The sequence below is a fragment of the Camellia sinensis genome, chromosome 1 (genome assembly GCF_055761805.1).
Source record: "Camellia sinensis isolate YWXY chromosome 1, ASM5576180v1, whole genome shotgun sequence".
Classification (NCBI taxonomy): domain Eukaryota; kingdom Viridiplantae; phylum Streptophyta; class Magnoliopsida; order Ericales; family Theaceae; genus Camellia; species Camellia sinensis.
This window is the reverse complement of record NC_138961.1, coordinates 52,331,333-52,343,398: the sequence shown is the minus strand read 5'-3', so window position 1 is coordinate 52,343,398 and position 12,066 is coordinate 52,331,333.

The window sequence follows — 12,066 nt, the reverse complement described above, 5'->3', positions numbered from 1 at the left end:
TATAGAAAGGATGTAAGAGAATTATGCAATTCTCGCTACGTTTGACGCGGAGAATATAATATCGTCCGGTTCGTTTGGCCACGCCAGCCTCAAATGAACCGTACATACAATATCGTGCCTACAAAAGAAGGAAACTTAACTAGTACAACATTGTTAGCAATATGCATAGTAATGCAAGTGAAAAGTGCGTAATTACGCAAGTCGAGGGATGCATGACAATGCAACCTAAGTGTGACGCATAACAATGCGAAGGGGATGCATAACAACGTAGATAAAGTGTGCATGACAATGCAGGTGAGAGAGGAGAAACATAGGGACATATCCCAGTGTTTCGGAATGGCTCAAGCGTTAGAACGTATTCCAGATGCTCTTAACCGAAAAGGGAGAAACATAGGGACATATCCCAGTGTTTTGGAATAAAGGAGAAACGTAGGGACGTATCCCAGTGTTTTGGAATAAAGGAGAAACATAGGGACGTATCACAGTGTTTCGGAATGGCTCAAGCATTGGAACGTATTCCAGATGCTCTTAACCGAAAAGGGAGAAACATAGAGACGTGTCCCGGTGTTTCGAAAAGAATGAGAAACATAGGGACGTATCCCGGTGTTTCGGAAAAGGAGCAGAAACATAGGGATGCATCCCGGTGTTTCAAAAAAGGGAAAGAAACATAGGGACGTATCCCGGTGTTTTAGAAAATGAGAAACATAGGGACGTGTCCCGGTGTTTCAGAAAGAAGAAGAAACATAGGGACGTATCCCAGTGTTTCAGAAAAAGGAGAAACATAGGGACGTGTCTCGGTGTTTTCAAAAAAGAAAAAGAAACATAGGGACGTGTCCTGGTGTTTCAGAAAAAAGAGAAACATAGGGACGTGTCCTGGTGTTTCGGAGAAGGAGCATGCAAAACAATGCAAGTGGAATGTGCATGACAACGTAAGTGAAGAGGTGTGCATAACAATGCAGGTATAGTGCATGACAGCACAAGATAGATGTGCAAAACAATGCAAGTAACGGTGCATGAAAATGCAGGTGGGATGGTGCATAACAATGCAAGGGAAAAGTGCATAACAATGCAAGTGAAAAGGTGCATAACAATGCAACTGGAACGTGCATAACAATGTAGGTGCAGTATGCAAAACAATGCAACTAAAAGGGTGCATAACAATGCAGGCAGAGTGTGCATAACAATGCAAAGAGAACGGTGCATAACAATGCATTTTCAGTGCAACATCAACAGCATGTTTGAAGTAAACTACTGAATAAGGAAATACACGCCTTGACAAGACCAATTCAAACGCAACCTCCGATTTACCTCTCGGAGGACTTGGCAACACGCTCGGCTCAAAAGGGTATACTCTGTTCATATTGGCGAGAGGTAACATCTGCATATGAAACCCTCAGGTGCTGCCTGATACTGCCATTCTGGCTTGAAGCAAGCTTACACTTGGGGTCGAGATACACTCATACTCTAGAGAAACAGCGAGGCCTGAGAAGGTGCACCTGGAATGCAGTCTCCGAATTTGCCGGAGTTAAACCACACTAAGATGCTCCACATTTTCCCTCTTTTCTTTTGCTTTGCAGTCTGGAACGCACATAGCTTCAGATAGGTCCTTGTCTTACTGTTCACACTTATCGGGGGTGGACCCTGCAGTTTTATGAAAGAACAAATATTGTTTTGCACAAATGTGGAGAATGACACAGCGCTCTGAGCACAAAATGATTCATTTTTTTTTTTTTTAAATAAGAAAGGAGTTCTTAACCGAGTATTGAGCCTACAACTGACCACAATCACCACGACTCAACAAAAGAAAACAAGGTAAAACAACCTAAACATATCGAGAAACACTCGAAACGACTCAAAACAAGAATCGAGACGAACAAAACACGCACACAACACTCAGATGTGTACAGGGAGCCTGTTTCTCTGGGTATTGTTTCCTACCCTTTCTTATTTGTGATTCTCACATCACTCGGCCCTCAAGCTCAATTTTTCTCTCAAAACCCTCTCCTCGGTTTTCCTCTCAGGACACATCTCTCTATTCTTTAATCTCTCATTTTTCATCCCTCCCCAGGGTGGTTGATGGATAAACAGGAAGTTGCGGGCTCTTGTCCCTAGCATTCTGTTAGATTCTCTTCTTCTGTTCACAACGGTGAACTTTCCCGCAGAGGGGTTGTGCTACAACTAGGTGTGTAGCAAATCTGCAGCTGACATCGGCTGACGATGTTCTACTAGGGAGTTTGGATATGATCAAATGTGTCCAGACGAGGGAGTGGAATATCTTAATCCATTCCAGTTCATGCATCGCACTTGGCTTGATACCTTGCTGCTTGGAGGATGAGACAACTTTCAGCATTTTGGTGTTAGTTTCTGTTGTGCCCCTTTCTAGCAAGTCTGTTGACAATGGGGAAAAGACAGAACACCTGACTTAACTGTGCCCCTAGTTCATTATTTTGACCATTTTCTGTTTTTGACGTTCTTCTAAAACAATTTTGACCAACATGAGAGTTAGATTAACATGCTTGTTCGATTTTCTGATTTAAGATCATGCAAGTTAGGTTATGAGCACTGAAAAATTTCCTTTTTGGGTCCAAGAAATGGTCTAGTTTTGGAAAAGTGGAATAATTTTCGAGAGAATTAGTCAACCTCAGTAAAAATTCTCAAAACTGTTTTTGCAAATGGCCACTGCTCAACGAGCACGGAACCCACTCTTGAGATGCACAACCTTGTTTGAACGGCACTGTATGGCAATGGAAAGTTGCCCCTTGTTTGAATAGCGCCACAGCACACTATATGGCAATGGAAAGTTGCCCCTTGTTTGGATAGTGCCGCAGCTGTAGGCGCGCCCGCGTGGGGGGGCCTCGTGCTACAGTTCGGACTCGATTTGTGTCACGGTTCTAAGTCTGAACCAAAGAGTCCAAATCCGGCAAATCGTTTTGAGAAATAGATTTTTTGAAAAGAAGTGCCAAACATGGACTGCTTTTCCAGATACAAAGTCGCCACCTAAATATTTAAAAATGGGGAAATTTAGGAAACCCTGACTCGGTGCCAAAGGCCACGTGTCCGTCATCACCAAAGTTGCCTTGGCTCGGGAGCTTGGGTACGATTAGGGAAGGTCAGCTATGAGCACCCCCTCTCGCCCGATCCGAAGATCGGCCTCTACTAACCGTGATATCCGTTTTTGAAAACGTTATATGTTCTTAAACCAATTATTAACCTAGAATTACTATGTTATGCGCACAGCAAACAAGTATAGACTAGATTGCCTAATTTGGAAATAAGCATTGCATATCCGTTTGTCTTGGAAAAATGTTTTGGAATTTGCTACCCGCAAGTAGGCTAAAACACGGATTTCAACGAGTGTTTCTAACTCAGACAATCCAACCTTCACCCACAGGCATTCAAACAGTTTATCACATAAGCAACTAGCCACATGGTAAGCATGCTGTCATAATAGCATTCGCACACATGCGGTATGCTAAAGCATGAAAATACTTACATCGTACTCCGTGCCAAAACAATAAACTAATTAGCAATCATGCGTGATCCTAGTTCATGTTAAAGTGCCTAATGCAACACATACAGAATGCAATGAAGATAGGCTCGGCTAATCTAAACACGGCATGTGAAATGCAATCAATTGATGCACGTATTCAACTTGGATTTGAAGTACAAATGCAGTTAGTATGATGTACCGAGCCCGGTGCATGTAAGACAAATGTATGGATGCACGCATGCATAGCATAAGGTATGCTAATTTAAAACATGCCCTAGTTTACCATCATAAGCTGGTAAATAAAAGGGAAGAAAGAAGTGGGGATTGGAAAACATGCACACACACGCACCCACACTTATTACAGATTCGCCCTCACCCGGAGGGACCGAAAGAATAATACAAATTAAATAACGAATTAACTAACCTAACTAATTAATTATTACAAATCACCTAATTGGTTAACAAACTAACTAAGTTAGGAAAAACAGTAAACCGCCTCGGGAAGAGAGTTCAGTGCACGCGTGCTCGGGTTCTGCTCGGAAGTGCACTGTCATGCATAGGTTGCCTCTGTTTTCCCTGCTATACTCCTCTGACGACTTCCAAAGTCTCAGGATTGCTTCCCTGGTCATTGGGAAACACCACCGGCTGAATAGAATGGCCACCGGCAGTGGCATGTGATCACCAGCTGTGAATGAATCCATCGGCCATGGAAAGATTGCCGGTCGGCACTCCATGAAGTCGATCGGCAGAGAATGCCTGCAGAACCTGTTTGACAGCAGCAGAGGACAGAACTTTGCATGGCAATGCAAGTCAAGCCATATATGCACCAATCATGTCCCTTATCATGTGAGTGAGTCAAAGGGACATGCTCCTTGGTTCTCGGACCACCAATCGCGCATTTCCATGCGTGATGGCCCAAGGGACCAAGTGTGCATATTTTGATGTCAAATGCAATGCAAACCAACAAACCAAAGGGGTCCAATCCCTATCATTAAATCAAGGGACAAGATATGCATGTTCAATGCAACCTAAGCATGTTAGCTAGGGATGCAACATGGGAATGCAAGATGTGCATGCAAGCATACAAACAACATGCAAGGTAAGCATGCAAGCAAGCAAATGATGGACTTAAACATGATTTGGGCAACTCTAATTAGGCCCAAAACAATGGCCATAAGTGCCCAAAATGGAGGACTAAAACACACACACACATGCATGCAAAGGATGTCCAATACTTCAAGCATTTAAAAGCAATTCTCAAGCACATTTAAGAGGATGCAAACATGGATAAATGACCTGCATTAAGCTCTGAAAATTATGCAAGAATATGGTGCTAAACCAAGCAAACAAGATAGGCTAAGCATGCAATAAATGGCCCAAGTACTTGAAGCAAGTCAAAGGGACTTGAACCATGGCTAAGCCAACCAAGCCTCACAAAGCCAAGAGGGCTTAAAACGGGTCCAAGGCAGACCTAGACCATGCAAAGGGGGCCCCCTAGATGGCATCTAAGTGGCTCAAATTCAAAGGTATGTACAATGGCCAAAACATGGAGCATATAACACAAGCTCATAAGGCATCAAAGAGACAACCAAGGTAAGCATACAAGCATGCAAAGGGGACTGAAATGGTGTTATAAATGATGCCAAACCATTAAATCAAGGCAAGTAATGCATGCTATACATTCACCTACTTAAGGCCAATAAGCCAAAAATGCAAAGGGGCTATGCAATGCATGCCATGGCCGACCTAAACAACTATGGGCAGACCTTAAACATGGCAAAATAAGCATGAAAGATTCACAAGGTTAAGCCTAAAACATGCTAGAACAAGGGTTTACAACCTAAGGCATATTAAGGCATCAAAGTGGCATTACAAAGTACGTATGCTAAGCATGCATGGTGTACAAAAACCAACAAAAACCAGAGGCATATTATGGCATAATAGGCACAAAAAAAAAAAGCCAAGGCATGGTCAACAAGAAGCTTAGCTAGGTGCTCCCTCAAGAGGCCAAAAATGGTCCATTTCAAGGACAACAAGGAGAGGGGGCCCTCTCCTTCTTGGGACCTCAAGGCACCATCCTCACCTCTGAAATCCCTCAAGATTTCAGTGGTGAGGAGGCCCAAACACCAAGGTCTCGGAGCTTACACAAAACAACACAAAATGGAGCCTTACAAGGCTTAGGAGGGGTCAAACAACCTCAAACCACAAAACACTCTAAACAAACTATTTAGAGGGCCTAAAAACAGAACTTTTTTGTATTATACACTAAGCTCAAAAACAGTTCTAAGATAGGCAAAACAAGTATGCAAGAATGGGGAATAAAGGGACTAGTTTCTTACCCTTGAAGACCCCTTCAACAATGGTGGACCAGCAGCTTCTTTTAGGTTGAAACCAGCTTCAAAACCTCAAAAACAACCCTCAAGAGGTCTCAGCTCCAAGGGATGGTGTAATGGTGGGTGCTTGTGAGCAAAAGTAAGACAAAACACACACACTAAGGCTAAATGAGAGAGAGGTATAGAGATAGAATATATATCAAACCCTAAACCTAAAACCAGAGCTCTCACAATGTTTTTCTCTCTTAAGTGTCTAACCTAGAGCCAAGAGAGGAGGGCTCCTCTTATAGAGGAGCCAATCTTGTAAAGCTTACAAGGTAAGCTAACAAGAAGTCCATCCCTCCATACAAGTGTATGGAGGGGAACAAAATGACATACAGCTGTCTTAAAATATCTGCAAAAGCAGATGAACAGTAGTCGGCTACTCAAAATTGCCATTTTGTCAAAATTGAGTGCCGACCGGCAATATACATTGTCGATGGCATCGAAACCCCAGCTGGTGGCCTCTGGCCATGGCCGGTGATGTGTGGGGATGCCTCAAAAGGTATTCCCTGCCTCTCCAAGGCAAAACACAAGTGTTTGGTGCAAAACCAGACACTAAGCAGTCGAGTTCGGAGATCCTGAGGCAAGGCGGGTAGCCGAGACCTCCGGGAACTCCAAACGAACACAAACAAGGGTAATCACCAAGTGTTCCAATGGTGACGTCCAAGTCTTGAGGACGGTCAAAAATGGGGTGTCTACAGCAGCACACTGTAATCAGTCCTCAAAGTGACGATCACAATCGAATTCTTGAATACAACAAAGACAAAGATGACCAGAACCATCACATTGACATAATCGAATTTGAAGTGTTTATGGCTGGATTTCAAAACAAAGTTGCCTACGTATCCCAAACATGGGAATCAAGCCTTACGTAGTTCGGGGGTTAAGGTACTGTGGACGCGCCCCGAGGGCTTTAGGCTTTTCCATAGTTCGGAGTCAATATGTCACGGTTCTGAATCTAATCTCACAATGTGCGATGTGAGATTGATAAATCACCAAAGAGTCCAAATCCGGCAAATCGTTTTGGAAAAGTGATTTTTGAGAAAGAAGTGCCAAACATGGACTGCTTTTACAGATACAGAGTCGCCACCTAAATATTTATTTTAGGAGAATTTAGGAAACCCTGACTCGTTGCTTAAGGACACGTGTCCGTCATCACCAAAGTTGCCTCGGCTCGGGAACTTGGGTATGATTGGTGAAGGTCAGCTATGAGCACCCCCGCTCGTCCGATCCGAAGATCAGCGTGTACTAAGCATGATATCGAGTTTTGAAAACATATGTGTTCTTATTCTGGTTAATTATCTAATCTTACTATGTGATGCGCACAACACACAAGTATAGACTAGGTCGCCTAATTTGGAACAAAACATCGCATATTTGTTGTTTGAAAAACGGTTTGAAGTTTGCTACTTGTAAGTAGGCTAAATCATGGATTTCAATGAATTATTCCAATTTAAGCAATCCAACCTTCACCCATAGGTATTCAAGCAGTTATATCACATAAGCAATTAGCCTCATACATGCAAGATGCTAAAGCATAAACACTCACAGTGTACTCCGAGCTAAAACAAGAACATGTTAGTAATCAAATGTATGATCCAAGTCCATGTTAAGATGGCTAATGCAACGCATACGAAATGCAATTAGAATAGGCTCGGGTAATCTAAGATGACATATGATATACGGCAATTTGATACGCGTATTCAAGTTGGAATTGAAATACTATGCAGTTAGTATGATGCGCCGAGCCCGGTGCATGCAATACAAATGAATGCAAACATGCATAACATAAGGTATGCTAAATAAAATATGCCCTAAAACTAACCATCATAAGCGGTTAAATAAAAAGAAGAGAGAAGTGGGGAGGGGGTTGGAAGACATGCATCACACACACGCACGCTTATTACACAATTGCGCCCTCTCGAGGGAGGGACCAAATAAATAATACAAATCAACTAACTAATCAACTAACAAGCTAATTAATTAATTACACAACCAAATCAAAATAAATAACCAGTCTAAGTTATTAAAACGCTGAAATGGCCTCGAGGCGAGGGATGCATACATGCTTGTACGACTTCGCTAGGAAATCCACCGCCATACTCATGCTGCCTCTGTTTACAGTGTTCTGCACCTCTAAACACTACGCAAGTCTCAAAGTTGCTTCTAAACTATTCCCTGAGGGTTTTGGGAGGTCATCGACCAAGAGGTGAGGCCATTGGCCATGGGGAACTGGTCATCGACCATTTGTGGTAATCTTGGTTAACAATTAATGGTTGGCCGGCATTGAAGATGGTCGACCGACCTTCTCTTCCTGCAGAATCCTGTTTTACTGCAGCAGAGGACAGACAGAACATGGCAATGCATTTTCAAAGCAATGTTTGCACCACCACCCTCCTTATCATGTTTGAGACTCGAAGGAGTATGGTTCTCGACCCTCGAGCCATCAATCACGCATTTCAATGCATGATGGCCCAAGGTGCCAAGCGTGCATTTTAATGTCCAATGAAATGCATACAAAACAAATGGGAGACTCCCAACCTCTATCATGGTTTATCAAGGGGCAAGGAATGCATGCTTAAAGCTATGCAACCTAGACATGCAAGCAAGCTAATGCAACATGAACATGCAAACAAACAATGTTGCACAAGGCAATTAGCATATCACAATATGCAAAGACAAGCATGCAAACAAGCATGTGACTTCATTCAATTATGTGACAACATGTGAGGCAAACATGTAACAACATGTTAAGCAACATAAAACCAAAAGAATGCAAGCCAAATGCACTACCACTTAAGAATGCAACAACATATTAATAGGCCAAGTATGCGACAACATGCAAGGCAAGCATGCAACAACATGCGGGAATGGTCTTACACCAAGATGGACAGCTGTCTAATAGGTCCAAAATAATGGCCAAAATGTTAAGGGATAAGGGACAAAACCACATACAAATATGCATGCTAATGGTCCATCACTTTAAGCACAAAAGGGGCAACCTTTAAGCACACTTAAAAGGAATGAAAAGCATGCAAATGTGACAACATTACATGCTCTAAAATGAAGCTAGAAGTGATGCCAAATCACATAAAAAAGTCAAGCATGGCATGCTCAAGACAAGCCTAAGACTAGTCGAGGGACTTGAACCAAAGATACACAAAACAAAGAGCATATGGCAAGTACGACCCAAAACAGTCCTAAATCATGCTAAAGGGAGCCTAAAACATGCAATGACCAAAGCCAAAACAAGCTAAAACAAAAGGGGAAAATCACGAGGCATGCAAGGCCATCAAAGAGGTGTTACACTACACCTAATACAACCAAACATGGCATAATTTAAGCAGCCCAAAACAGAGTTATGACATGTCAAAATGAGCTCAAAAACCCACTTAGATAGCATCCCAATGACCTAAGCAAGATGGCACACATAATGACACATTCATGAGGCATAAAACACAAACTCTTTAAGACATTAAAGGAGTGATAAGTGTAAGTTTATAAGCATGAAATATGGACTGAAATAACATTCTAAGTGATGCCAAACCACTGAAATGATCCACATAGAGCATGCTAGAGGATTCAATACCCAAAGCTAACAAGTTTGATTGCATGGTGGCTATACAAAACAATGCAAGCATAACCAAAACAATGAAAAACAAAGTTTAAGCATGCTACAACAAGGCTAAAAGCTTCATGGAGTTGAGCCAAAATCATGCTACAAAAAACATGTTACAACGTGATGCATGTTAAAGCCAAATCACGGGATTACAAGACAAGTGTATGAAGCATACATGGCATGTCTAAACCAACTCAAAACAGAGGTGTATCATGGCAAAACAAAGCCTAATACATGTTGAAATGGAGCTAAAACAAACTAAACACACATGCTACCACATAAGTCATTTATGCAAGCATTAAAGACAACAAGGAGAGGGGATGACCCTCTCCTATTTAGGACCTCAAAACCACCTCTCTACCACTGAAAATCCTCTGGATTTCAATGATAGAGAGGTCATGCAAAGACCAAAACAATGGTCAAAAGGTATGGCCTAAAACAAGGCCTTGGAGGGGGGAGACAACCCCAAACCTCAAAGTGACCTTAAACAAAGTTCTAAAGCACACAAAATCAGAACTTTTATCAGTTGTAGTCGAAGCTTAAAACAATAAGCAAGATAGGCTAAAAGCTTGTGCAAAAATGGGGAATAAAGAAGGTAGGTTGTCACCTTTGAAGAACCTCTTCAAGAACACCACTTCAGCACCTTCCTTGGATCAAAACCAGCCCAAGAACCCTAACAACAACTCCTTAGAGCCTTAACAACCCAAGGATGGTGTAACACTAGGTGTCTTAGTGCAAAACTAAGAACAAAAACCCCTTTAGGGCACAAAATATAATCAAACATGGGAGTATAGATACAAAACTATATCTAAGCTCTCTAACCTAATTTTTGTAAACCCTGGAGAAGGGAAGAGGAGCTCCCTCTTTATAGAGGTTCAAATTCTAAGGCTTCCAAGAGAAGCCAAGCAAGGAGCAAATCCCTCCATACACGTGTATGGCGGGGGGGTAATGTGGATGCCAGCTGTGACAGCTGGCAAAAAATATCTACCAAAAGCAGATGGAAAGGGATCGGCTGGAAAATATGGCCGATTGACCAACAAAAATGGCTGGCCGACCAAAATATTTGGCCGGTAGCAAGAAAACAAGGCCGGTGGCCTCAAGCGAAGGCCGGTGAGGTGTGGGGATGGCCAACAAGCCATTCTCTGCCCTCAGAAGCAAAAACACAAGTGTTTGGTGCACAACCAAGCATAAAACAAACAAGTCAAGAGGTCTTGAGGCAAGGCGCGCGACCGAAACCTTTGAGAACTCCAGACGAACACGAACATGGATAATCATCGAGTGTTCAAACGATGACGTCCAAGTCTTGAGGACAGTTAAAAATGGGGTGTCTATAGTTGCCCCTCTTTGACAGAACTCGAAAGTCATAACAATGATGGGAGTGAATGTCAAAGCCCAGAGATGACCCATTTTTGACAAGGCCGAAGACTTAGACAAAGCATACAAGCTAGCAAGATATGTGCCCGTAGGCAGGGGCAAGATGCAAAGAACATGCATGATGCCGAACATAACTTATGATCATGCAAAGAGAGCTATAACGAAGCAAATACATACAATAAATGCAACAGTTTAAGCAGGCAGATACAAATCTAACTACATTAATGCAGAAAGAATGTAAGAGAATTATATAATTCTCGCTACGTCTCACGGGGAGAATACAATACCTGTCCGATTCGTCTGGTCGTGCCAGCTTCAAATGAACCGTACATACAATATCGTGCCTGTGCGGTTCGTCTGGTCGCACCAACTTCAAATGAACCGTACATACAATATCGTGCCTGCGCGGTTTGTCTGGTCGCGCCAGCTTCAAATGAATCATACATACAATATCGTGCCTGAAAAAGAAAGAAAACTTAATAGGTACAATATTGTTAGAAACATGCATAGTAATACAGGTGAGAAGTGCGTAACAACGCAAGTGAAGTGTGCATAACAATGCAAGTAACGTGTGAGACAACGCAGGTGGGAGGATGCAAGACAATGCAACCTAAGGATGATGCATAATAATGCGGAATGGATGCAAAACAATGCAACCTAAGTGCGACGCATGACAATACGGAAGGGAGTATGACAATACGAGGAGGGCATGCGTGACAACGCAAGCGGAGTAGGACACATAACAATGCGATTTGAAACAAGCATAACAATGCTATGACGGCACAAACACATGTAAGTAAAGCATACGTGACAATGTATACAATGTGTGAAGGTGAGGAAAAGTATACACATGTAAGTAAAGCACACGGAAACGCATGCAATTTGTAAAACAAAGAATAAAATGTACACATGTAAGTAAAGCACATGCAACAACATGTACAATGTTTAAGGCAATTGTGAAGATAAGCATGAACACATGTAAGTAAAGCATGCGTGATAACGTAAGCAATGTGTAAAGTAAGGAATAAAATGTACACATGTAAGTAAAGCATGCGCGCTAACGCAAGCAATGTGTATAGCAGGAATGAACACATGTAAGTAAAGCATGCGCGGAAAAGCATGCAATGTGTAACCTCCTGAAAAATGCATGAACACATGTAAGTAAAGCACACGCGGAAACGCATGCAGTGTGTACAGCAAGTGATAAG